This window comes from Perca flavescens, chromosome 13 (assembly GCF_004354835.1).
Source record: "Perca flavescens isolate YP-PL-M2 chromosome 13, PFLA_1.0, whole genome shotgun sequence".
NCBI classification, from domain to species: Eukaryota; Metazoa; Chordata; class Actinopteri; order Perciformes; family Percidae; genus Perca; species Perca flavescens.
The window spans coordinates 16759871-16786467 of record NC_041343.1 but is presented as its reverse complement, the minus strand read 5'-3'; the positions used below and the strand labels follow the sequence as shown (position 1 = coordinate 16786467).

Genomic DNA, 26597 nt, shown 5'->3' with positions numbered 1-26597 from the left:
AGGGGTTTGCGATTAGAGGAGGTATCCCTTTGTTGTTATTTCACTGGCTGGATTCCCCAAAAAGGGTTTGTGTTGATTCCTCTTGAGGCTTTTTTTGAGCGTAATGCTGAACCTCTACTTGATCCAACTCTCTCTGTACTCGCACTAACCCCTCGCATTCATTTAAAAATGAGAAAACCTACTCTAACCTTCTGAAATTGTTATCTTGCTGTTATATTACCGTACACAATATAATAGTACAAACGACCATCAAACAGCCACACTGTAAATCTGATCTTCAAGTTCAACAAGTTTGATAGAAATACAGAAAAATATCACTTTATAGTTATGATTTTTTTGGACTTGCTGTCAAACCTAATTTCATTAAAGGTCTTTTAGTCTGGGATGATTGAGGACTGAGAAAACGGTCTAGTTGTCTCCTTGTGCTTTTGAAGGACAAAAATAATAATTACTGACAAAGCATTTCACCGTTTCCTGGGAGAGTTTTTCTTCTGTGTGCACGGTTAAACAAATACTTAAAACATGGGACCTTTTGTTTAGTTTAGTTGACTTGATGTGAAGGTCAGGGAGGCTAATCACGGGGACTAACTGAAGCCATTTCAATGATCCGTAAATATTACTTTGATGCTGTGTGAATCACGGTTTATAAAGCTTGTCATTACAGCTTTGATATTTGCTAGGATTTGTCTGGTCCGGATGATGGTAAATGCAGTCTATGGAATGGAAAAGAGAGGTTAGCTGTAAAACCACTGATCCTTTTAACCTTTCCTATCTCTGGCAAATGACATTGATCAAAGGAAAAGATCATGTGCTTATGCATTTGCAAGAAACAGGTTGAGTAAAATTAATTTAGACAGCTATTTACTCATTACCCTGCAGGGCTAAGACCCTGCAAACCATTTCATGATATAACTTCCCATAATACCTCCTTTTTCCTGTCCACTCCAATCCTCCACCTTCCCTGGTTTACTTGCTCAGTCGCACGTCTCCCCATCCCTCCTGCTGCCTGCCCTCTATTCAGTCTTTTCTTAGGGAGACATTTAAAGAACTCCTCTGAAATACTAAGCAGTCTTCTTAAAAGAGAAATACTTTGCTACATTTACCATTATGTTCCTTATTAGGCCTAGTCCTTAAGACTTTTTCTGCTCTTGCATGATGGCTTGGACAGGACTCAGTATAACACACACACAAATACACACACACACACACACACACACACACACACTCTTTTAATTGAACCATTTTCTGACAATGTTTCGCTCCATGCTTACCTGAGGAAGATTGATTCTAGATTGAAACTTTGTCTGCTGATGGTTAAATAAAAAATGTGGTTTGGTTTTGCCGTCTTGCTGTAACTGTTGGCCTTGTTTTTTTTAACAGCCTTGTACCTACTATAGTGTGTGCGTGCATACTTTTACTAACAACTCTATAAATGGGGTGGTGATAAAGGCGCAGACAACTGAACACGCATCTGTGAGTGTTTGTGAATGTGTGTGTGAACATCCATTCTCTTACCTCAAGCTCTCTGTTTCTCCAGAGATTAATTTTATTTTTTCTTCCCATTACTATTATGTATTTTCTAAGGGCCTTTTCTGTTTTAGGATTAACCGCAAATGTGTTTACTGTTAGATTAGCTATCCTGTCACATTTGCTCTCTGTGATTTAGTGGCTTAGTCTGTGTGTGTGTGTACTTGTGTTTTTGTAATTGTGTGTGTGTGTGTGTGTGTGTTCTTGGGAGAGGGTTTAGGTGATTTAGTGGCAGTCGAGCAGAATGCAGACCAGCCAGGGCAAGCAGGAGCTCAGCCAATTCTGTAGCGGTGACACAAAACGATAACCATTTAGTTATTGTCATGTCCCTTGCTATTGCACAGCCTTTCAAAAGAACTACATCAAATTTAAACACTGCTTAGGGTTGGGTCTGCACGCATAAGGTGACTGAGCAAGGGATGGAGTAAAACTCCTTTTCCTGGAGGAGGAGTAAGAGGCAAAGCACCAGGGCTGGTGTGATTGAGAGATAACAGCAGTGACCCTGAATTAATTGGCAATTAGAGAGCTGGCAGCATTATTGTTAAAGGCTATAAATTAGGGGTGGGAATCACCAGAGGTACCACGATACGATATTATCACGATACTTAGGTCACGATACGATATTATTGCGATTTTAAACATATTGCGATATTCTGCAATATATTGCAATTTATTACCTTTTTTCCAACTTCATTATTATGTCCCCAAAGGAAAACTTTGTCAACATCTGTTTGTTCATCTCACATGAATTTTATTGCTGTAAAATGTGACTGTCAAGCTGACTAACTAACCAGCACTTTAATGAATATGTTATAAATGTTGTATACACCTGGCAAACTGAACTGTTTGCATTTTTAATTAAGGTGGACTAGACTGTAATACCAACAGGTATGCACTGCTGTGCTACTACAGGTATTTTTTACAATTAAAATGAGTACAAAAACGGCGCGACGGAGTCACGTACCTCGGTTCCGGTGTTTTTAGCAAGTGACAAAATCCTTCATTTTCCACAACGTTGTATGGACGCAGGTCTTTGCACATGAAGTAGGCGATGGCTTGAGTTATTTTCTTAGCTCGCTCTGAATTGGGAGGTAGCTTTGTCAAGCTAAGTGTGTCCAGTGTTGGTTGGTTTTTCGGCGGAGCTGGTTTAGCATTAGCTTTACCGTCCTCGGCTAACGCTAACTCTGGATGGTGGCGTGTGAGATGAGCCCTCATGTTTGTGGTATTCCCTGAGTATTTTATTTGCATACGACACTCCTTGCAAATCCCATGTCTCATGTCCATCTCAGTTGTCCCCTCCTTGTTAAAAAATCCGAAAAAAGTCCAAACACTTGATTTAAACGCAGATGGTGCATTTCTGATTTCTTTCTCTGACGCTGCCATGTTTATTTTATCTACATCCTCCTGCACGCTGACAGTCACCCCGCTGACCTCACCAGAAAACAAACAGCGCCATCTGGTGGACTGAATAAGCAATTGATTTCATTATTGCAATTTAAATAATAAAAGATCGATACTTGGCGCCTGTGTATCGATACAGTATTGCCACGAGAAATATCGCGATACTATGCTGTATCGATTTTTTCCCCCACCCCTACTATAAATAGGATTCTCTTACACAAATGTTTGAGCTTGTGCCAGGTCTGTGTCAATGACATGCTCATATATAGAAGGACTGTTAGTTTCTTACATGACCCCTCTTTTTTTGTCATGGCAACAGCGAACCCATTTAAGTAAACTGCATTTATTTTCTTATTGTGCTTAGAGCAAGGTAGATGGATAGATACTTTATTGATCATGGGAAATTTTGACATCCAGTAGCCTATATGACACACATAAAACACAGATACACACAGGAATAAAAAATAGAAACATATGAATGAAAACAAAGCTGTGAAGGTGTGGTCTAGCCACCAGAACGACTACATGGAGCTGTCATTATAACGGAGTATGTACTAATGGAGGGAGTGCAAATTGTACATATTGCTAATATAAGGTGATTAAAAAGTAATTCAAAAGTAAAAATTGCACAAGAATGATTCCTATGGATAATATAAAATATGAATTGAAGATAAATTTATGAACAAATGCAGATTGTGCATAATAGCCAGTAACTTGCAGTCCAGCAAAAGGTGATTTAAAAAGTGATAACGGTTCAAGAAAATTGAAGATAACCATATAAGCAGCTGCAAAAGGTGTGTGTGTGTGTGTGTGTGTGTGTGTGTGTGTGTGTGTGTGTGTGTGTGTGTGTGTGTGTGTGTGTGTGTGTGTGTGTGTGTGTGTGTGTGTGTGTGTGTGTGTGTGTGTGTGTGTGTGTGTGTGTGTGTGTGTGTGTGTGTGTGTGTGTGTGTGTGTGTGTGTGTGTGTGTGTCGTTTTTTTTCCTGATTGCAGCTGGTCATTTTTCCACCTTGCAGTGCTAAGAGAGGGATGAAGAGGAGGAGATAAGGGAGAGAAGGGTAGAGAGAGCGAGGTGCCTCCACTTTTCAATCCATCTATCCAAGGATGGATTCCCTACTGAGAGCCTCTGGCTTTGTCCTCCTTTCAGCCCCTTTTGTGTGTGCATTTGTGTATTTCTGTGTGTATGTCACGTATAGAGTCAGTGGTTTTAGTCCTGCTATCAGCTCCTGGTGTCAGTCTAGTCTCCTATCAGCCCCTCCCCTCACTCCCCCTACTCCCCACAAACTGTCAGAGGACCCCTCAGGACAGTCTCAACACCATGTTTTGGAGAAATGAACTAGAAGCTGCAGCTTAGCTTGTGCCAAAAATGGACACCGTGTCACCAATAAAAGCACAGTTGGCACGTCCAAATTTAAAGCCTGAATTCACTAGTCCAGCCAGAGATGAAAAATTCCACAGTGTGGACATTGTAGCTGTGAAGCCTACATTGTTTTACACACACACACACACACACACACACACACACACACATATATATTTTCCCAGGCACAGTAATGTACAGTAACTTCATCAGCTCCACTGCATGTTTTGGCATCTGGGTGAGATGATGATGTTGCTGTTTATTTTAACATTTAATTCCTCAGTTCTCCTTTTTAGAGGCCTTTGTGGCAGCTGCCATTGTACATGCTGGAACGATATCACAATAATGTACTGAACAGGTAGTCGCTCTCTTCAGCCCTACTAGAAAGGCTGCATTTTATATTCCGCGCCTACATTGTGTAATTTATTTAGTTGATTCTTAGCAAAAAAAGTTGTTCTTTCACAAATATGTGCTCATTCATGTGTAATTACTTCCAACTAATCAAAGTCTTCTCGTAAGCGTAGAATCTGCCATTTAGAATAGAGATGCACCGATTGACCGGCTGGTGACCGGAATTGGCCGATTTTCACATCACCGGCCATGACCGGCGACCTGCCGGTCAGTCTGACATATGCCGATTTTATTCCGGTCAAATTCACTCGGGAGGCGCATGATTTACATCACGCAACATCAGCACCACACATGCACATGCAGGGTTTCCGCTATATGCATGTAGCAGCGGCGCACTGCCACTCAATCAGCTGTTTATGAAATGTCATAAAGTCGTAATTATACATGGCTCTGCAGAGCCGTCTGCTCTACTGATCTCAGGCGAACAGTCAGCTGCTCTCTCTCCCCTCTCAACAGCTGGAACATGAACACCGCACTCACACGGATCCCGTGAAATATGACAGCTACAGTTTATCGGAAAATAGTGTTGGGCACACTGACTTTGATGAATTTACTGTTTATCGGACCCCAGATGAGACAAGAAGCTAACGTTAGCGAACGCTGCAGTCCCTCTGACCCTGATGCCCTGCTGGCTGCTGTATTCCTCCGACACGCAGTATTAATGTTACTGTTTAAAATGCTTTCCAGGTTAGTGGGGATGCATAGAGATTAAGATTAAAAACCTACCGCCGGTAGCTAATGTTAGCAGCAGATAAGCCTGTTGACAGCAATGGTATTGTTCATGTTTATGCACAACGACAAATAAAGCAAACTTGCTAAAAAAAGGAACTACACGCTGTTTTCAGGTAACGTTACTGTTGACGTTCAAACAGGCCTGTGTGTGTTTTGAGAAATATCTTTAAACTGCAAGGCTATATTTATTTTATTTTTATTTGTTATTTATATATTATTTTATTGCCTTTACTTGTTTTCCCTGTTTTCATACATACAGAAGTTTAGTTTGCTAAATATATCAATTTTTTTTTGTTGGATATTGGATGTGAAAAGAAGGAAATGGTTCTTCCATAACATTGCACTTTAGATGTACAGTATGTGAATTTCCCCCATCAGTAGTCATTTATATAGTTCTATTTTATAGTGATCCAATTAGCTATTCAAAAAATGTTCTATGAAAAATGGTAAATTTTCTATTAAAGAAAAGATGGAAAATAAATATTTGTGTGTGCTGTAAAGCGGTTAGAAAAAATGAAATCGGTATAGGCTGGTCAAATTCGATGAAAAATTGGAAATCGGAATCGGCCTAAAAATTGTAATCGGTGCATCTCTAATTTAGAATCATTCAGAATACATATGATTGAGTCACTCGAATGACGGCAGCCATGTAGCGCCTCCATCTTTAAAATACATTAGCCAAAGAGGGACATACCTCCAACTTTCGTGATTTTTAAACTTAGTGGCACCGTGACGAATGCCAGGGGGAGATTACTCGCCAGGGAAGCAAAAAAGAGAATTAAAATGACAACGCGACAGGCAAAGCAACGAGACCAATTGGAGTGTAAACAATGGAGATACTAAGAGATAATTTCGGGTTCGGCCACTGTAGGAGTTGAAATGCGCTCAGAATGGGAAGGGCTAGAAAGTAATATTCAGTTGGTCATATGCAATTTCACCACTAGAAGGGAGACATTCTTACACAATGTAGCTTTAACGTAGACTTACTACAGATGTGTGACATTATGAGAGGCTTAATGTTCAACTGTCATGCTATTTCTAAGCATATCTTATTTCAAAGAGTGCTATTTCACACAAGTTTCATAATTCTGAGGTCTGGTAAATGTAATTGCAGCTATCTCCAGTTACCACTGAAAACTCCCCTAATAAATGAGAGGATTTTTCAGTGTATTTTCCTCTAAAAGAAAATCCTGCTTTGTTAAACTGTTTGACCCATGTGAACACTGGTGGAGAGGTGGAGATAGTGTCTCTTGTAATATCCTTGAAATGCCCCTTAAATACAGTGAAAAATGGATGTTAATGAATCACCATTAATCATCAAATTCCAATATTTTTGTTTGATTTTGCTGTCAAACTTTTGCAGTCATGGATAGGTCTGGGTACTGAATTCAATACTTTTTAGACACCGACCAAATTGCCTCCTTAGTATCGAAAATTGAAAAATGCCTCGTCATTCAATACCCAATTTTAATACCAAAGGAGTAAATCATGGGCGTCAGTGAGCCAATAAGCATGAAGCATGCTTCTACCAAGATCTAATAATGTCTGTGATTGGCTGTTTAGGGTTACACGTCGTAGAGACACACAGGAAAAACTCTACAATACACAGAGTACACGAAGTAGGAACTGGAAAATAAATAAAAAGATTTGTGCCGTAATGTTGCAATTTCTTTTTGTTTTATAAAATTGTTATCAAAAAAGTATTGTTTAGGAACCGGTATCAATACCGGTATCAAACACTTTTGAACGATACCCAGCCCTAGTCATGGATTAGATCTAGGGATGCAAAGATTATAGATTTTGTTGATTACGATTAGTCTGAAGAATAATCACGGTCCTCAACCTTTTTTATTTAAATTCATCTGAAAAGATTAGAGATGAATCAGGCACACCACAAACAAAGACATTGTTGTCCTTCTGAAGAAGAAGCTGGCCCTTTTTGGTCTAGAAACGGTCTGCTAGCTGGTGTGTCTAAAAGTTGGAGGAGCTGCTGGACAAGATGCACCTGTCACAGGGAGATTCGCAGTATGTTTGCAAGGAATCAATGCGATGGAGAGATCTCTTTGCAGCTTTACGTCCCATAGGGGATGGAGAGGACGTTAAAGGTCCCATGACATGCTGCTCTTTGGATGCTTTTATATAGGCCTTAGTGGTCCCCTAATACTGTATCTGAAGTCTCTTTCCCAAAATTAAGCCTTGGTGCAGAATTACAGCCACTAGAGCCAGTCCCACAATGAGCTTTCCTTAGTATGTGCCATTTCTGTGTCTGTAGCTATTGAGCAGGAGAGCAGGGTGGGGTTGTGGCCTTGACCAAGTGCCACTTTGCTCGTTTGAAAGCCACGATGTCTCTCTCTCATGGGTGGGCTAAATTCTCTGGGCGGGCAAAGCAGAGAAAGGGGAGGTAACCTTGCTCCTTATGACCTCATAAGGAGCAAGATTCCAGATCGGCCCATCTGAGCTTTCATTTTCTCAAAGGCAGAGCAGGATATCCAGGGCTCGGTTTACACCTATCGCCATTTCTAGCCACTGGGGGAACAATAGGCAGGCTGGGGGAACTCATATTAATGTTAAAAAACCTCATAAAGTGAAATGTTCATGCCATGGGACCTTTTAAGTGGTAATGTCAGTGACATGATTGAGCTGTTGCCGAGTTTTGCCTTTTAACTTAACACTATTGTCAGCTCCTTCGCTGTAAATGCAAACGTCGGCTTCTGACTCGTTAGCTGTTAACTGTAACGTTAGCTAACTGGTAACGGTAACAAGCTAACAAACACTTAACAACAACATTACCAAACATTGAACTCGCTAGCAAGCCTACCAACTTGGTTTGAATTCCCTGTTGCAGCTGCAGCTGGCTCTGCTCTGTGTTTTCCTGGTGTTTGCTTACTTGATGTAACGTTAAAAAAATTTCAGCTGTAAGTTAACCCATCACAGGTCGCTGTTGTACATCACTCCGACAGTCAATACTCGCGGTGACTGGCGTCTTGATTTCATGTGTTTAGCGTGTTTGCACACCTGAGAGTTTGTTGTCAGGGAGGTTTAATAACAACTGCACACATTGCTACACATAACGTGGCAGTCAGTTAACACTAGGTGTAGTGGTGCTTCTACGATTTAATTAACCGTGACATTTTAAAGCACGATTAATAGTGAAATTGGTTAACCGCTGCATTCCTAATTAGATCTTCTTAGATATTTCAGCTTTGTCTGAGTCCGATATGTTTTAGGCCAGAGTAGAGCTGCAAGCACCTTGAGTCCAAAGACCAACAGGCACAGAGAACCTTAAGCATACAAAATAAAAGAATCCCCAGCATCACATAAATACAGTGTAAAACACACTTTTACGGTCTTGTGTTTGAATATTAATTTTAATATGGTTGCCTGGTTCTTTTGTACGACCCCCCCCCCCCACAGTCTTTTGTACTTGTACTCATTTTTTTCATATAGTAGATATGTTTTGCCTCCCTTTTATGCTGTATCTATAAAGCATTTTAAAAACTCTTTGAAAAGTGCCTACAAAGTGTGCAAGTGTCCACACATGCATACACACATTCAAGCATGATACAAAAAGACGCTGTTAGCACATGAATAAGACTATAAACTATATTGTATTGCTAGGGTGCAAGGTAACCAGAAGAGACGTGCAGAAAAAGGTCTTCACCACCTCTAAAGCCTCAGATGCTGAGTGCACTGAGAATACTTAACTTTTCATCTATATTCAAGTTTTCCTTAGCACTTCACATTCCACCGGATCTAGAGATTAAATTTCACTAAGTACTTTACATTTGTATGTGCAGAATAATAGTTTATTCTTCTTTCTTCTTACAGTCAGACAATTTGTATATGTAAACTTTTGGAAATGTGGAAAAACCAACCAGAAAGTTTAAGATCCTTTTTTGAAGTGATGAATTGGGTAGTCAAGATGCCCAATCCTCTGCTTCTACATTCAGGAAACTATTCTCTACCTTCACTCCCTCTTTTTTTCCACAAAGTATTTTGTCAGCTAGTTTAAAGAGACGGTTGATGACATCCCAAGCACTCATCAACCCTTTTTCACTCTCCCACAAACTTTTGTAACCTCACTGATTATACTCCTCTCACTCTGGTCTCTGCAGGTGAGATTTTGAAACTGGTGTCCTCCAGCTAACCTCACTAGAGACTTGATTGCACTTTACACAGCTCCTAGTTCAAATCCATGGTTGTTTCGGCTCCTCTGATTCTCTCTTCGGATCTTGTTATCTGATCAAGAATTTCACAGTAGCTTCCATCCTCAGCTCCTACCTGCTGGAACCTGACCACTGTCCTCATTCAATACAATGTGAAAACAAGGTGATACTTCATTGATTTCGCAGGGAACACAGAGGTCAGAGCGCAGCAGGACACAGAGCACAAAGTTTGAGGGGATTTCATGTCTTTGTAAAGGACAAATGAAAAACTGGGATTTAGGGAAGATCAGTCTCTATGCTATTTTATTGGCCCACTTAAAAGCAACTTAATACAGACTCACAAGTTTAGGCAGCATTTCAGTTTTACACCCTTCACTCTGTGCATGCGCATGTCAGCTTTAGTTTAAGAGGCTCCAAAATACTAAAGTGGGAACTTTTCTTCATGAAACATACCCTTTTTTGGTCTTCTCTCCTACATCATAATGCCCATGTTGTTGACTGGTCTAAAAATGTATAAAGCCCACACTTATGCAGTCTCATATAATTTTAAATATGATAAGACAGATTCTCTTTGTGCAACTGTGGTTCTTAATCACCACAAGTACAACCCTATACTTTTTACTTCTAGGTTATCTTTACATTCTGTTTGACTGTATTTATCTTGGGCTAATGGTGAAGCTTGGTTTGCTTGAGGTGGAGCTGTCCAGTCCCACTGTGGTGCTGATTTGTTCACTTGTAGCAGCTCGTTCTGCTTCTTTTCTATCTTCGATTTAGAAGAAGCAAAGTCTAAATTCAGAAGTCAAGTCATACTACCGTGGTTATTTTGGGGAAAGTAACTCAAAAGTCACGCCAACATAGTATAAAGCATTACAATTAAGAGACCGCAATATTGTAAAAATAACTAATTACTCTTAATTAGTTTTTTTTTTTTTTTTTTTTACTTAGTCTTGACACCTCTTTCCTCTGCAAATATCACAATTTGAAACTGCCTCTGAAAACGGGAAAATCCCAACGAAGCTAATAGTTGAACTCGGTGGCTATACCTTATTTGGCTCTGGTCTCTACCTTTGTCACGCCTCAAAATGTACATAGCTACAGACCCACTGGTTTGAGTCCAGCTGGTGTTCTAAATGTAGCTCGCGCATATCTGACACACTAGTTTAGCTGCGAGCTGTGCATTTCCACGGGAATTACTTGATGAAAGTTTGGACGTTTTTTTGGACTCAAAAGGAAGAAAAGGGATGGTGTTGCTGTGTGTTGTTCACCCCCCCGTGTGTCTGTGCTGTGGAGCTTTGCTCGTTGTAAACCAACCAATCAGCGCGCAGCTCATCTAAATATTCATGTGCGTACCATATAATGCAGAAAACCTCTCCTCTGATTCAAGGACAATTTCTTAGAGTTGCATTAGGGAGCATAGAACAGCACCCGGGTCATCTTCAGCCTAACCAATGTTACATACCCTATTAGGAGACCTTAAGGAACAGTGTGAAATACCCTATGTAATCATTCTGTCTCCCCTTTAAGTGTGTACTTAATAATCTTTATTTATTTTTCATGTATTTATTTTATTATATTTGGTGGCTGTGGAACTGTCATCATTACTTTGCAACTGTTGTCCAAGTCAGTACACTATAAGGGCTCCATTCTCTGTTATCAGCGCTAACTGATTGAAATAGACACTTAGTTTTAAACAAATTTATCCAGTTTAGAAATCACTTGGTTCAACTTGGAACCACAAAGCCACTACTAGATAGAAGCCTTTAGGCAGAAAATGCTATATACGGTGTCTTTCCTCCAATTCCTTTGAATATCACGCCTTTATATATAAATTGGAAGATAAACTGTCGGCAATTGTAGCACTCAGTTGCTTGCGCAGCTCTCACTAGGCCTGTTTTTGCAAGATTCGGTTTTTCGTGGAGTATCAGTGTGCAAGAAAAATCAAATAAAGCACAGTGTAAGATGTGCTGCCAATGCCCCCGAAATGTTACAATGACAGAATTGTTTGCCTGTGGTGCATGATATATAATTCCTTTTTATTGATATAATTCTGGTACAGATTGAAAATGTACAATATAAAGAATAGCATGGCTAAAGAAGAATAAACTATATTTCACCAGTGTAATAAATAATTCTCTTATATGGTTTTACCAGCAGAGACCATACAATATTTAATTAGTTGTAGCCAAAAGATGAGTTGTTGGAACAAAGTAAAACACAAAAATACCCCAAATGTAATCATTTTTACTAATTACCTTTTCTATAACCACAGAAATCCATTGACCCTACTGTACCACTGTGTGCTACTTTACTTATCGCATAAGGAGTTTGTGTCTTTCCTGTCACTCTTCACATAATGATATTCAGTAAAGTAGAGACTGTTTCTGCCCACCGTCCGTATACACACACAGACAACCGCTCACCCACATGCCTAATGCATTGTAAGACATGGTGATGGTGAATTTCTTGAAGGTGGCAGTCTTTGCCTCAGGAGAGGCTATGCCAACGTGGGCCTCATAGATTTTCAGGGAGAGAAGTTTATTTGGATGAGTGTGCTCATGATTTTTAAGAAAGTTGGAGGTGGGGGCAAAAGAAGAAAAAATTTAAGATTCTTTGGGGGGAGAGTGGGAAAGGCCTTCAAATTTTCAGAACCCATGAGTCAGTTTGCTGAGAGTCAGGCATGAACACGAGGGCAGAGATGGAAAAGGTTACCCTCAGTAAACCATCATAGGCCTACTAAGCCCAACAACCTGGCGATATATTCATACAGAGAACCAATGTCTTTTGTTTGTTTCTTTTCTCAGTAAGAGAATGCGTTACACACCTGCAGCCATCTTACATCATTCGAACAGCATCATCAGTCAGACTCTAGAGAAAACAGCAAGACAAGGAAGTATTATCTAGCTGGAGGAGAAGGAATGTAAAGCAGGGGTGAAGTTAGGCAAGAGCGTGTAGAAAATTAGGCGCAAGGGACTGAGCGAGGTTTGCCTGAGGATTTACAAAGAAGACCTTGAGGGGGAAAAAAGTTAAGGATAGGAGAGGAGACCCATGAGAAACTGAGAGGGAGAGATGGAAGAAAGCATGAGTGGTTAGCTATACGGTTAGCTATAATATATGTGTGCCTTTAGCCATAACAGGCCACTAGTGCTTGGAACTAGATTACGCTCCTCGGCCTCTCTTGCATAACACTCCGTATCTTCAAATCTTGGACTTTCTTCTTAACAAACTGCATGTTAAAGTTTGAAGTGTAATAAAATGAGTCATTGAAATCAATACTACATAATAAAAAACTGTATACAGAAACAAAAATATTGTAATGGAAAAATGTGGCTGTTCCCTTTTTTTTTTATATGCATAATTATCATCACAATAAGCTTTGCATTTTACATCATCCAGATGAAGAACACAAACCAAAAGAAGCTGCTTATGTCATCATGTTTTTCATCTTTGTCACTGTTTCATCTGATTAGGTGACTCATGTCTGTCTGTGCCCACACATTTGCCACCTAGAGAACCAGTAGTGCATATATGTCTCTGTGTAAAGGAAATAGTTGGGAGACAGAGAGACTCTCTTGTTACAGTAATATTGTGGAAAAAAACAAGCTCTCCGTAGACACATTTAACAAGGGGAAAACAAAGGTCCAACATCTGTCTCCTCTCTGCCACCTGCAAGCCCAGGCAATCATATACAGTACATATGCAGCCAAACATTGGCTAGATACCAAGCACGGCTTGGAGAAGGTCCCAGAGTGTTGGCGTCTGCTGCCTTGTTAACATATTTGGCCTTAGTAGACACAGAGCAGCTCTGTGTGGCCAACGTGGAGAGAGACTCAGTGATTCAGTCTTTCACAGAAGATCTTAGACAAAACATCAAATCGTTCAGTCAAAGGGATCTATCGTAGTATGGGAGTTGTGTTATGGTGTTAATAAGGCATCAATGGTCTAATCTGCTGTTTGTGTACTCAACTACACTGAGAACATCTACAACACGTAGACTCACCCACTCTGGTCAGCACTGTCATTGTTATTTACTTGCATAGTCAGGACAGCAAGTCAGAGAAGTACTCTGCCCTTTGAGTATTCCTACTGTCAAAACAGACAAAGCGACAAAGTAGAGTTAATATATATGCAAAGTAAATCATATATTTATTTTGAACCAATTTCAGTCAAGATTTGCCCTTTTCCCATAAATGGTATGTATGAAAAAAAAAAAAAAAAAAAAATAAAAAATTATTTACATAGAAAAGCACTCATAACTAATGGACAGAGGCTTTTCTGTTTATATAATCAACAATGCCACAAAAAAGAGAAATATATAAATAACTAAAGGGAAATTCATTAGGTTGGTATAGTCCCATTAGTCTGTCTTACTAATGGATTAATTGAACCTTATGAGGGTCGGTCATCTGCTTGCTTTACTCGCACATTTTTAATGTTGGTCGCTGCTAATGTGGGCACTGAGTGGGCGCTAAAAGTTTGTGGTCACGTCTGGTGCCTTTAAGAGCTCGCTGCATTTGCCCTAGTTGGAAATTGTTTAAGAATTTTGCAAGCACCATGGGAATGATTTATCATTTCTTACCCAAGGCTTCCACTACAAAAGAAATGGCATGTTTCTTTTTACTTCATGATTTAAAGTGACAGTCACCACGTCCCCTCAGCATGGCTCTCGGAGTCCCTGGCTAACTCTGAGGTGGCTGCCTGTGTGATTGGCCGGGCAATGTATCAAGGAGAGTGGGCCAGAGGCAGAGCAGGGAGGCACAGATAACAGGCTTATCACCAGGTGAGAAACAGTGAGACCAGGAGACTTTTTTTCAGGCACTGGGCAAATTGGCAGCGTATTTACTGAAATTGCCCACAGCATTACTGTACCTGGCACTTGAAAATGAAATATATGGTGTAAAATATTTTCAACATTTTAAGCTACATGTCCTTAACATTATAGTCACTGTGACTTGTATTCTAGCAGATAATTCTTGATTTTAAATGTTGCAAAATAAATACAATAAAAGACATTTATAATAGTTGTAGAAGCTTGTCCATGCTTTAAAATACATCATGAAATCCCTCACCATTACCAGTTAGGGAGTTTCAAGTGTTTTGCTGTACACAACCGATAATCGTCTCTCACAGTTTTCATGGAAATAATGCTGTCAACATGACTGTTTTCTATTCCCAATGCAGACCAATGCTGTAGGTGTCACATCTGCTACTCCTGTTTTGTCATTTTGCAAATCTTTTGCTCTTTTTCCTGTATTCCAATCATTAATGTCGCCTCTCACTTCTGATAACTGCCATTCCTGTCCTGAAGTCGCCCTCAGCGTGTACCGGCCAATCCCAGTCCGTTTCCCATTCCCTCATTATCTCCCCTGCAAATACTATATACCAGCCCTCCTTCCCCAGTCATTTGCCCGATCGTCTAATGTACTACCCAGTCTTAGCGTTCCAGCCTTCGTTCCTGATTCTTGCCTGCCTTTTCCTGACCACCACCTGTTCCCAATTTCTCCTGCCTGCCCCTTTCCTGCTCAGTATGCCCTTGCAGACTGATTACCTGTTGCCAAACTCTTACCTAGTAAACGAGTGATTGCTTTCAATTGCTCTGCTTCCGAGTCCATTTCTCAGTGTGCAGGACCATTACAGTAGGGCCATTAGTGGAAGTGGAAAAGCACACAAACACACAGTCCTAAAACAACTGCTCACATTAACAAAATAATTAACAAACTGTACTTTTATTACGTTTATGTAATTTATAAGTACTTCAGCCAAAATAACACTCAGGATTGTCTTTATTTAGTATGTGTCCTGTTTAAAGCTTGTTCCTGTAGCCACATACATTTTTTAGCAAACGGAAAAAAACTCCATCAAGGATAGAAGTTCAGTACAAAATTGATCATTGATGATGACTAGGTTGAACCTTCATGTCTACCTTCTGTCAAAAGTAATACTGTTAGCTAAAATACAGTGTGCAAGAATGTGCATTATCCAGTATCCAATATGAAGCATTTATATTGACAAATAGGTTGTTGTGAAATTGGGCTGTGTAAAGGTCAATGCATTGAACCTTGTGTTCTAAAAAGCAGCCCAACTGGGACTTCTGCAAGATGCTGCAAACGCTGTCTCATTAACCGGTGATCACTGGACATCAGTGAGTAATCCAAATTATTTAGAAGTTACTGCACACTATATTGACTATGTATATCAGCATACGGTTTTAGGACTGTGTTGTTTGTATCGTTTTTTATTTTTTACTGTTTTTGTCATTTGGGACATTGTTCACCCCCTTTTCTGTCCAGGAGTATTGTTACATAACCTGACTCCGCCAGATGGATTGCTTCGCATTTGCTCGACATATCCATCTGGGAACTTTCCGTTGGAGAACTTTTGGTAAGGGGCGGAATACTGGTTATTTGATTGGATGAACCATCTGTCTATCACCTATGTTGGTGATAGACGGGCCAAATCAACCAATCAGATCCACGAAGCGTATGAAAATACAACCACAAGCCCGCCCCTGCTGCTGCAGGCAAAACATAGCTCGTAAGCTCAGCATGCAAGCAACATGTCGGTAAAGGATATTTGCCATTTGTGTAACGAGAATTTAGGAATAAAAGTCACCATTTCAGGTTCCCGGACCATATTCCAAAAGAAGGATCCAAGAGAAAAAAAAGCATTAGCGAGCGGCTAACAGAATTAGGGCTACCGCTGGCTGATAATACTGGTTAGCGGATTGGATAGATAGATAGATAGATAGATAGATAGATAGATAGATAGATAGATAGATAAGAAAGAGACCGAAGAAATAGGACTCTAAAATCTAGAAACAATAAAGATAATGAAGTGATAATGCACACTATAAAAATGAACAGAGTACAGTTATTTCCCCCCAGCAAAATATAAGGTCAAAAACTATTGTGGTGTCCTCTCCCTGTTGTTACATGAATGTACAGTAGTCTACACTATATAGTTATTGGTTCAGTGAAGTAAGACTATAATTAAGGAGGATTGTACAATTAGGATAAGTTTTTATAATTGTACAATCCTCCCAAATTATAGTCTCAGTTTACTGGACAACACAAATTTATTGAATCTTTTATTGTTAAAGAATACAAAAAAAATTAATCAACTTAAATAATTTAAGGTGCATTGGTCCACAATAGAAACACACATGTACAACACTTTATATATTGCACTTCATTTAAAACACATTTGGCAACTTTATCAGCCTTTTCTAATTATCTCAACAACTGCCGTAATATATTCATCAAACTTCTAACAACAATATGAACAGCAGTCTTCATACAGCAATATAACCGTAACCATGACTCACATGAATAATAAAATAAAGGTCACATCTTTAAATAACAGTACTTAAATGAACAGCAATACACATGTATTTTAATGCAGGCTGATAACAATAGGGTAAAACCACTGCTGAGTGAACAGAAAAGGCTCCAGGATTAATACATCCTGGCTGTTAGCCTGGTCAGGAGCAGGCTAGCTGTAAAGAATAAATCTCCATGGTAACTTAGGTGCCTCTGTTTTTGTGAAACTGAGTCAAGGCGAAATTGAGCCAGGATAACAGGGAAATTCTGTCTAAATCCCTTATCTTGGTTTTGGGAAATAGCCCTCAGGACAGCCAAACCAAACACTGGCTTTTGCGTAGGTTCTACTACAAGCCTGGGAAGTGATGGGTGAGGGAAAGGGTATTCAGTTGGTTGCCACTACACAATATCACAAGATCTCAGGGAATTGTGTGAAATGTGATCCTGCGATTCTCCATCTGTCTTCAAGTAATGCGTTTGTGTCTGACCTATTAGCTTACCAAACAAATTAGCGTCCGGTGAGGAGCTACGGGAAGCTACAGTAGTGGTTTGGGTATGTGTGACCATTGGTGTTTGACGGCCGCGACTGTTTGTTCAAAACAACAATGGCGGACGTGATAGACTGATGGTTCATCCAATCACCTGCCAGGTATTTTTTTGAAAGTGCCTGTCCTTTTCCAAACAGTTCACAATGACGACTACTCAGAAAGTTCTGGCTCTTAAAATTACCTAGACACTGCTCCTTTAAGAAAAAATTAAAGCATACACACAGCAGTAATAATATTGAGTTGTACCTTGGAAACAAAATCTCCGCATTTATAAGCAGAACTGCTGGCAGAATTCTTTACAATTGAAATACTAAGCTCTTCTCTGATTACAAATCCACTTTCTGTATGGCTTGTTTAGGGAGAATTGTCACATGCTGTAATGTTGCTATGGGTGAATAGTTATCAGTTATAGGTTTACAGACTGGGTGGATATTGTTATAATCAGGATATACATTATGTTTAGTGCCTTTCAAGAGTTATTTTGTGTTGAAATTTAGGTTTTGCATCCCCACTTTCCCCTCAGCTTGCCTTGTCTAATTCTTCTTCACCTGTTTTATGATTTCTTGTATTTCCCAGAATTAAGTTTGAAAGCCTAGATACAGAGGGTGGCCTTGTTGCTTTCAATCCAAGCTGGGTGTGTGGGCATGTAGTCTTTCAAGCTAACAAGTGAGTGAACATTACACATTTTCAAAATGTAACATCTCCTGCGGCAGCATTTCATCATGCTTGTGTCAGTGAAAAAATGGAAATGTTTGTTTCCTCTTCAATGGATCTCTCTTTGTGATTGTTGCAACATGGTGAATCTAGAAAGACATTCTGCTTCACCTGCTCAGTCTGTTGCCAGGCCTATTACTCTGATTTATAGCAACAAATGACCAATGATGTAGTACTTTGATGTTTACCACTTATATTTTAGATTAGATTTAGAATATACAGTATGTGCGTTGGAAATATCTTGATGGTGTTGGGGACCAAGAAGCTGGTTAAACCTGATTTAACCAAAAGGCGTGCGAAAGTGCCAGCCAGAAGGGAAACGCCTCACAACTGGCAGGAAGTCAAAGAACTACAAGATTGTAGTCTTCACCCTTTCAAGAGTTTCGAGTCTTCCTATTGGTTCAGTGGGACCATAAACACAGCATGCAGTCTTAACCTATAAATAACCTGATCCTAGGAAACTCCCTCGTCTTCCATTGCAACTCCGTTGCTGAGGGGAGCACACAAGCGCTTGTGCTGAACTTCCATTTTCTGGAGAAAGTGGATTTTATTTCGGTGGATCCTTGAAAACGCACCAGTGTTTTCATATCTGCAGTGAGAAGGAAACAACGTTTTTCTTCTCAAAGTCGACTAAACTTTCCCCTTTCTGCCTTTTTGGAGGAAGTTTCTCCGTGGCTGCTGACGAGCGCCAAGGGATTCGTTCTGTTTCATTTCTGTGGAAATCTATGGACAGAAACAAACGGACTGAACACACCATGAGAAGGCTTACGTCTGGGCAGAGATAAGTAGTGTGTTTATTAATGAGCAAAGGGTTTGCTACCACTTGTTGCCATTAAGGTGATCTGATTTAATCATGTACTGGTCCATATGTGATTATTAATCTGTTCTGTGAATGTATCAGTGATCACGATACGGTTGATTAGGTTGTGTTAAGTAGCTGGGTATAACTGTAAGCGCTACCTGCTAAGTCACTCCTTTCATGGAGTTTTAGTTACTGTCTGCAATAGAATCGCGAAATCAGCTGTTAGCCACTGGAGTGGTTATAATGACCAAAATTTCCCTCAGTAAGTCAAAAGTCTCAGTCTGTCCTAACTACACGTGTGGTCCAGCAGCTCACAGGAGTAGTCATTTTTGGAGTTGTTTTGTGTTAGAACTACATTTTGACACCGCCCCTCCTTTTTCACACACTCTCTCTCACACACACACTCACACACACACACACACACAGACACAGACGTGTCCATGCTGCTTTGTTTTTGCTTTGTTTTGGTTGTGATATTGTAAAAGATATATAAATTTATTATTGAAGGATTATTGATTAGCTACTGATAATTGTGACGTTAATAAATCTTATTATACTTAATTAGCAGTTGCTTGTGATTATTTGTGTACTTGTTGTAATAATTGCTGGTCGATCAGGTCCGTGCTTGGATTCACCCCTTCCTTTATTTCCTTTTTAAAGGATTACCACAGAAATGAGACTGTTCCACAGTTTGATTATTGGTCCCTGACTTGCAGGGTGGTGCCCCGTTTTGATTGTTTGCCGATTTGATAAAGTTATTAATAACATATTCATACCTTTATTAATATTGATAAAACATCTTTCATAATTTGCCAATGATCAAATCTGTACCCTACGAGAATCCTACAATGGTTAGTTTGACTTGCTCTCTGATTCACATGTATCAGAAGAAATGTACCCACCTAACATAAATGTCAGCCCAGATTTGTGAAGCATTAAGATGCATTGAGATATGATTTTTCCACATTAGAGATAAGTGAAAAAGATGGCATCTGTGATAATGACAGTGCATTCTGTGATTTTGGACAAGAGTACATTTGTTGTAAAGATCAGATAGCACCACCCTCATGTACAGTTAAGGTCAAAATCTGAATAGGTTTAGATAAAAAAGATCAGGGGGATGTCCCATCGGAATGAATCAGCCTCATTCCTGTGAGGCATATTGATACAATTTGTTACCCTATAAACAACAACAACAAAGGTGTTTTTGTTTTGTTTTTGAAAGCAGGGCTTGTCACCCTGAAACTGTCACTATTACTTGACTTCAAAACTAAAACTAACTTTTCCAGAGCTGGCAGCTTTCAAGTAAATAATGTATTATTGCAATTAGAGATCCAACAAATATAAAGAGTTAAACTTCCCATAAGGCCAAAATCTTTTTGAGTTCAGAAAATATTTGAGTGGTTCTGCTCTACAAAAACTAAATTTATGCACACAACATTGAATTAAACAAGGGAACTTTTCACTGTAACTGTAACTATTTATTCATATCATCATCATCATCATCATCATCATCATCATCATCATCAGGACTGTTGAGGGCTGTTTACAAAGAAAAGTTTCCTCCTTATAAAGATTTATTGACTTAAGAAGAAAGAAGAAAGTTACACCCTAAAAGCATGTCTTATTTTCTCCATGATGATGACATGTTGTACATTTTAATCCAGCTGAGGAAGTAAGGTACTTGATGAAGAACGAATGACCCGGCAGCTACAGTTTGGGAGATAGACGGCTCCACATACTGACTGAGTCCTGATGTAATCTGGAACAGAGAGGCTGTAAAAGAAGACTGGCTAGGCAGACAAATAGCATCATCCTTATTTTTACTTTCCCTCTTTTGACACCAGTGTATGACAAATCAAAGACTGTAAGCCAAAAGCAGTGGGAGTGATATACAACCGCTTGGAACAAACACTCCTGCCTTTTTCACAAAACATTTTGATTATTATTTTTTTTCCCACATGCAGGCCCAATTCCGGACCTACAGGCAAAAGTAAGTTGTTGCTGCTACTTTCGATGATGCAACAGGGTGATTTTGCTCTCTGGTGCAATGCTGAAAGTCCAGTGGGAGTAACATGCCTTCCTGCCTTCAAAATACATTATAACAGCATCAGTCTATTTGTCCTGTTTATTGTATTATTCATGAGAATGAATTCCATAACATGCCAATATAATTACAGAACATTTGAGTTTTCTTTGCAAATATATCTTTTTTTGGATGTACGACAGTATCTTGTTTTATTTTGTCTCTCACCGCAGATGGATCAAAGAGGTGTTTGTGTAGGATATTAATTGTAAGAATGGCTTTGTGAATTCTTCATATAATCAATAAAGGGACTATTTTGATTTGTTTTACACAATGGTCTCAGATTCACACAGTTTTATGTGTTTCATCCATCTGCCGTCAGTGTCGCCGTTTCTCATTTCACCCGTTTCTGTGCGTACGCCTAGGTCAGAGTGTCCCTAGAGGACCGCCTCTTTTGCCATCAAGTTTGCTTTCTATAAATCCCAGTTCTTCCGTAGAGAGCGACATATGTCTTCTTTTGTGTGTACTTATTGGACTTTAACTTATCATTGCACTTAGAATAACGAGCGTAGTTCAATTTAGGTCATCGTGTACGTCTCATCTCGTTTTTCCTGCATCCACTGTGTGGGTTTCTGTGTATGCACACGTCTGTCGCCGGGGGAACTGAGCAGCAGCCCCGCCCGCTGCAGAGAGCCTACAGGATTGAAACAGCAGCAGTTTTCAGTGAAAAATCGTTACAGCGTACATTGATGTTAAAATGTATACAAGTTGGCAGGTCGGTCTGAAATGTTTTTCGCTGTATGTTTTGTTGGTAAATGTGAGATGTTCGAGTCACACATGTCTCGTCTTCATATCAGAAACAATGAAATGAATTCGGCGACGTACGTGTGTTACGTCATGTTGGTCGTTGGCTCTCAGCATCACATACTGACGCAAAGTGTGGCACGTGGGACTGATGTGATTGGTTGAAGTCGCAGGGAAATCTGGTTATAGGTCAAATTTGCTGTAAAGTTGCGGTGATTGGTCAAAATTTTGAGTCACACTCAATCCACTGGTGATTGGTTGAATTTGCGTAAATTGTTGCGATCGCGAATTCCTGGATGGACTGAACAATCCGAAACACGTTAGAGATGTTTTATTTTTTTATAAGTGTAAAAATATTTTTGGTTCATTATGAAACTGTGGCAAATTTGACTGTGACTCTGCTTTACAAGCGTAGATGCTGTCAAGCGTGCAAAAGATGCACTGACCCAGGAATAATTGAGGAGGGCCACAGTTGGAGCATCAGAGCCAGCAGAAAAGGCCCCTTGTGTGGAAGCAGCTTAGCACCTAGCAGAAGCACAAAAAGCAAGAGCAGCTTTATAAAAGCATTTGGATCCTGGTGCAGCAAGCAGCTCAAGCACTCTTGTCCAAGTGCAAGCATATTTGATAGAGCAAACAGTTCTTGCTCAGACAACCCATTCCAGAACTGGGGAGTCAACAGACTTTGGTTTCCTGGCCTTGTAGCCACTGCTTCAAAATTCCTCTGTGCCCCCTGCACTACTGTAGCAAGCAAGAGATTGTTGATGTTGATGAAAAGAGGAACAGACTTACAGCAGAGAGAGCAGAAATGCTTGTTTTTATGAGAAAGAACTAGAGATGTTCCGATACCGGTATTGGAAACAATGGGTGACCTGTGTCACCTCCTACTGGGTAGAAGACAAAAGGGCTGTGTGGCTCTTCCTTTCTCTTGTTTGTTTGACTTGTGTCTTAATTAATTTTCAGTTTTTTCTGCTATATATTTTTTATTGGAATAAAAATTCCAATTTGAAATGTTTTTTGTTATTTGGAATGTGGTGTCACCCCAATTGTGATTTAACTTCTATATTTCTCAGTTCCAGCTGCTATATTTTATATTTAAATTTAAATTCATATTTGCACTTAACATTTACAAATAATTTTGACCCCTGTGTGCACTACTTTGTGACTTAATAGTGATGTAATGTTTACATGCTGTTCTCATTTTATGCAGTTGTATTGTTTTATACTGTAATTATAATTCCTGCTTAAGTTTTGACCAATTTGTTGTTGCATTTAAAAGGTTAAAAGATTGAATTTCTTTTACCAAGTTACTGGTGCATGATTATTTTAATAATAAATACAAAAATCAGTAAATGTATATATATTATTATTATTATTATTATTATTATTATTATTATTATTATTATTAATAACTTATTTACAACACTTAAGGCTCTGTCTCCAAAGGTAAAGAGTCTGGTGTGGGGAATGGAGAGCAGGCCAACGTCTAAGGACTGCAGGTTTTGGGCTGGGGTGTATGGATGGAGGAGGTTGGAGGAGGTACAGTGGGGCCAGGGCATGGAGGGATTTGTAGGCGAGGATTTTATATGTGATGCAGGACTTATATGTACATTTATTTGTTTCCTTTTGTTTAACAAAGCTAGCAATGGTTAGTCAAGCCTGATGTTGCATTATACTTAAAAGTATGATCACTTCCACACTGTGAGGCATAATGCTTATTAATTAAACTGTATTGGATGTAGTGGGTATCGGCCAATGCCCAAAGCCCAGGTGTCTGTATCAGGACTGAAAAAGTAGGATCAGTCACAACATCCCAAGTGACAACACTTTTATCGTAATAGTTGAAATAATAACTTCTTGGTTAAGGTTAGGAAATGACTGCAGCCATGGTTACACAATCAATGTTTACAGGAAGCAGGAAGCGAACACCAATCTCTGGTGTTAAAATGTTTTCTTGACTCATCCATCCACCTCAGCCTCCTCTCTCTATGGACTTTATGGCTCTTTAAAGTCACACACTCGTTTTGCTCTTTGCGGGCAGTCATAATTCTATAGGCAGCTATAGGGGTTTGGCACTTGAACTTATGTCATAATTGGGTATTTTGCAGAAATGACTGATGTTGTTGTTTTGGGAGGACAGAAATTCAATAAAACACATTTTCCTGGTATTTGCTTCAATCTACCATCACAGCACCCTTTTTTTTTTTAATCAAAATGGTTATTTTGGGATAAATATAATTTCAAATGTTTATTTTCTAGAGCCTTTTTCTAAACTGTATAATACCTATTATTCTATCTATCTATCTATCTATCTATCTATCTATCTATCTATCTATCTCTATATATATACACACACACACACATTTATATTTTTTTAACATGAAACCTAAAACAAATATGCATAAAATGTTCACAAATATGAATAAAACAAGCACATCCCAGATGGATAATTCATGAAATGAATTATGCAATTCAGGGCACACCTGGCTGCAGCCACTTGGATGATCTGTGGACACTCCATGCAGGCAATCAGGGGATCATCGTGTACTATATGGATGGATATTCAGAATCTGGTGAAGCAGTAATATCTTCTCCACTGTAGTCTCTTTCCCACATGTAGAGTTTGTAGCTAACACATACTGGATGTTTTATTCTTGCCAGTTCATCACTGTTTACATTTCTTGTCCTTGTCATTTCTTGGGAGTCAGTAAACTTACACACACTTCCTTTTTAAAAAGCGAAATGTCTGTGAATATCCATCTTTTTGAGTTAAATAATCGAAAACTTATTTTTTGTCTTTCTTTTTCCCTGTCCTTGTTGGGGAGAAGGTGGAAAGAGAGTGAAAAGAATCACAATTGTTATCAAAGATGATGCACACTCCTTATCTTTGCTTTCCTTTGCAACAATGAAAAGCATACTAATTTAATTTTCTCTCAGGGATGAGACCAGCTCTCCCAACACCCTGCATGTACACCCAGAGCAACTTCTAAGGATGATGTTCTTTTGCGGAGAGACAGTAGAAAATATATCTCAGTTTATATCTCAGGCAGAGGCACAATTCCTCGGAGCCTTGGTGCTTGTGAACTGTTAGCAGCTGCGTGCAGTCGAGGGCTCCTGGCACTCCTCATAGTCACCTACAGTATGATCCACAAACCCTACCACATTTACATACCCTGTATTCATTATTAACTTATAACCTTTTGAATGTTGAGGTTTATACAGGGATGTAAAGTTAAATCTCCATTGTGCACTCTCTGTGGAAAAGTGTGTGTGTGTGTGTGTGTGTGTGTGTGTGTGTGTGTGTGTGTGTGTGTGTGTGTGTGTGTGTGTGTGTGTGTGTGTGTGTGTGTGTGTGTGTGTGTGTGTGTGTGTGTGTGTGTGTGTGTGTGTGTGTGTGTGTGTGTGTGTGTGTGTGTGTGTGTGTGTCTTTTATCCAAGATAAGTGCATTCACATCCAATGATACCAAGAAAACATATTGGGATCAAAGACAAATTCACACTTTTACGTTCTCATTTTAAACATTCTCTCATTTTTCCTCCTTCAATCTCATGCATCAGGTTATCTCACACTTGAACACTGCGCTACCATTTGGGTGCATTCATGTTTCAAGAACACCCTCAGGCTAAAGGATTCTCATATTGATACAGTCTACTGCTGGCTCCTTTGCTGCTTTCGAACCAGTTCAAATGTCTTCCTTTCATCTAGCCATGTAAATAACCTTTGCTTGATCACAGAAAAAAATTCTTGCTGTGGTGCTCAACAGAATGCAGCTCAACGTCTGAGACAAATAAAAGGACGCTGCATAAAATGTAGAAAAAGCAAAGTAGGAAACAGAAGCTTGGCCACAATTGTAATTAGAGCTCGGCTAGGAATTAGTGTTGCCAGATTTGACAAAAATGGACACTTCAATAGTGGGCTGGTTTCACTAAGTGGAGTAACGCTAAGCTTAATGATTCATTTCACCCATTATAGGGCTTTTCAATCAACAGTTTTGGGGAAAAAAACAATCTTGAAATCCAAAACACTATTACTTAAAATCTGTGGCTACTGCAGACAGTGATTTTTAGTACTATCTGCTCTGAACGAGAAAATCTAACCATAACCTTAGACAGTCCTTCTGGGTGCTTTCAGTCACCTTTACTAAACACTAATACCTGAACCTGTATTGTTCTCAAGATGTAAACAGACAGAGAAGACATTGGGAAAAGCTGCCAGTTCATTCTCTTTAGAACAGCTTGATTTATTTACTGGCTCAAGCTTTAGTGCTGTTTGTTCTGGCTTTCGGAGTTTTTCATTCTCACAAACACTGATGGATGTACCCAAAATGAATAATAAAAGAGGTCTTATTCATTAAGTATTAACCTCTTACCATGAATTATTTTAAAAGTGTCTCAAATGTTCTGTGTTGCTGCTATTGGCCCATGTCTACCTTGACATAGTCCAGTAAAGTCCTTTTGTACTTGCCCTTGTGAAGAGATGAGTGTATTAAGTGTTTTTGAAAGCTACTGAGACATATTTCACACCATTTCAGATTTTTGTCACACCGTTCCATTGACACAACCTCTAATCATCTTTAGTCTTTATCCATGAAACCTTATTTCAACAGCCCTGAAGCAGCAGACAGCCTGCCAGTCTGGACACAGGAGCTGTGTAAAAAATCAAAAGAGATTTTGCTCCTGTCTGGACACCAAGGTGTGAGGAAAAGGGGAGCCTTTTCTAAGAAATTCAACACAATAGAATGAGCAGAGCTGCATGAAATCCAATCACAACTAACGGCAGCTGGCTTCTTGTTGC

General features: G+C 39.4%; 1 long non-coding RNA gene across 3 annotated transcripts in view; it reads left to right on the top strand.

The window, feature by feature from the left end:
• LOC114566202 (uncharacterized) overlaps positions 1-26597 on the top strand; it is a 72912-nt gene that overhangs the window by 2672 nt on the left and 43643 nt on the right. Inside the window, exon 3 of one of the 3 annotated variants that reach the window (XR_003694029.1) lies at positions 22221-22842. The exons of 1 other annotated variant lie outside the window; for it this stretch is intronic. This is a non-coding gene — a long non-coding RNA (uncharacterized LOC114566202). Of the gene's footprint in view, positions 1-1747; positions 2066-22220; positions 22843-26597 lie in introns of those variants that run through there. One more of the 3 variants, XR_003694030.1, reaches the window with a different exon arrangement.